Genomic DNA, 2500 nt, shown 5'->3' on the forward strand with positions numbered 1-2500 from the left:
CTGGAACGGGGTGTCTGGAAAACCCGAATAGCGAATAGCGAATAGCGAATAGCGAATAGTCGCGAATACCGATCAGCGAATAGTGACGAATAGTCACGAATAGTGACGAATAGTAACAAATAGTGGCAAGTGAGGGGGGGGGGGGGGGGGATTGTGACGAAATGACGAAAATTTGGTACCCAGTACTTCCGGGTCAACCGCGCAGCAACCTTGGATGGGATTTTCCCGCTAAAAAAGCAGAGATGTGTCGGCGAAGGACAGCTTGAGCCCTGAGAAGAAAAGGTAATAAATGCACTGAAATCCTGTTGCTTATATTTGGATAATTAATTAACGCAACGCTTATCAGAGTAGCTCGTTTGTCTCTTTAATCACAAACCACTTACCTCACATTGTGATTTTATTCCTTTTTACAGAACGTGTCTCGCCGAATCGGACAGCACAGATGAGGATGATGAAATGTGAGTATCTAAAATTTATGTTCGGGCGCCACTGTGCGAGGAGATGATCATGAGCTTGATGTATTAATGAAAGTGATTTATATTTTTGCATTTGGACGTTTGTTCTTCTTTAGAGTGTTTGTAAAAGCATACACGAAACTCTCTTTCGACGACAGCTGAGCATATTATTTGCTTTGATTACGAGATTGTTTAGCACAAGGCGGTGACTATTGAAGACTATTCGTCACTATTCGCGACTATTCGTCACTATTCGTCACTATTCGCCACTATTCGCACTGTTCGTACTATTCGCTATTCACGACTATTCGCTATTCGCTATTCGGGTTTTCCAGACACCTCTGGAACGTGAGCCTTATAGTGTTTATCAAAAAACCTAGCCATTCTCCGATTTGAATAAGTTCCCAGTTCGACCCGAAGCCAGGTCATTGGGCTAGATATTACTAGCAGCCTTAGCGGAGATGTAATCGCGACTTCCGGAAATGCCGTCGTCTAAATAGACAAAACATTTATGCGACATTGAACGCCATCTCTTAACTAATGGGTGTTATAGCTTCGTAAAACTTTAGCAAGCGGAGCTAAGCCCGAACGGGAGGACTGAGAAACAGAAATATCGCGTAGATCCGGTAATTGACCATGAGAAACCCAGAAATTGTCGATGCGGGGGGAAGGTATCCACGTTGGTGATAGCCTGATTTTAGGTCCCATGTAAAAAAACCAGAATCCTTGCCGGAACATTTTCGACTAGGGATCGAAGATCTTTGTAATGAAAATTGAAAATTGATTTGACTAAATATTTGTTGACCTCATGCAGATCAAGAACTAAGCATAGTTTCTTTCCTTCAGCTACTGACAAAGGGTTGACGCAATGCGGAGAGGAACTGACTTCGCTGATTAAACCTTGTGATAAAAGCTCGAGGATGGCTGCTCCGACGAATTCACAGTGTCAAAATGCTGAGCGATTGTTCCTAAGAAAACGGATGGGAGGAAATTGGACAAAAGGCAGCGAGTAACCTTCATTCACGATACTGGAAACAAATGGCGATACCGCAAGACAGACCTCCCAAAATGAACGGCATCGAAACAAACCACCTTTAACTTTACTGTGTGCTTCGCCACAAGAAAATTCAGCCTTATGCTCATTGAGCCCAGTATAAACAAAGTCAGAATTTACATATAGATCCTCGACGAAATTTGCATTGTCAACGCGCTCTAGTCAACGCGAAGATGACTTATTCTTTGGGCAATGATTTGCCAAATGGCCGAACTGCCAGCACTGTAAACGAAAGAAAATGAAAATAATTATTTAATTTTCAACGATAAAAATCAACGGTAAAAGACGACGTTTCGACCGTATTTCGCTCATTATCAAGTGAATGGTAAAATTGAAACACTGAATATTTATATATATGGATATAAAAAGATTTCCAGGTGTAAACGGACAATAAAAACATACAAAGAGAAAACTAATAAAAGCTAATTAAAAACCTTAGCACGAATTGAGTTTGATTGCACCTTGGGAGTAGAGAATTAATTGTTAAAAAATTAAATAACATAACGCGTAGAAAACCATTATCTCCTAACCTTCGTAACGTAGATAATTTTTATTACGTCCTGGAAAACAAACGCAGTTCAGTTTTTATTGTTCTAACCCTAACCGTAAACTCAAAAACCAGCATTTGACTTGATTTGCGTTGATTGTTAATTTCAGTTTACAGTGTCCCCAATTAGTGCTCCAGTGCTAAATCGTCTAGACACTTAAATAAAGTTCCTTTTCTTTCCTTTCCTTTTTTATGGAATCAAGCATTGTGTCAACTTACTGCACTACCACAAGTACGCAATGCGTACCTACTTTTACCACTTATCCGTGGAGGATTTTCTGACGCAATGCATGTAAGATGGGACAAAATCTAGTATTAAATATTCTATAAAAGTATAAACTGGAATCAAAATTTACGTGGATTAAGTGAGAACAAAAACCTGATAAAGCGGAATTACAAAAGTAACCTTCCGTGGTTGGCAAATAGTGTGACGTCAGTGGTTGT

At 40.0% G+C, this 2500-nt stretch overlaps 1 long non-coding RNA gene across 1 annotated transcript; it reads left to right on the plus strand.

Annotated features, from left to right (window-relative positions):
- Positions 1 to 230: 230 nt before the first annotated feature.
- Positions 231 to 1901, plus strand: LOC138003179 (uncharacterized). Its single transcript, XR_011123438.1, has 3 exons — positions 231 to 282; positions 414 to 458; positions 1302 to 1901. It is a non-coding gene; the product is annotated as an uncharacterized lncRNA (long non-coding RNA).
- Positions 1902 to 2500: the final 599 nt, after the last annotated feature.

Source organism: Montipora foliosa, chromosome 5, assembly GCF_036669935.1.
Source record: "Montipora foliosa isolate CH-2021 chromosome 5, ASM3666993v2, whole genome shotgun sequence".
Lineage (NCBI taxonomy): Eukaryota > Metazoa > Cnidaria > Anthozoa > Scleractinia > Acroporidae > Montipora > Montipora foliosa.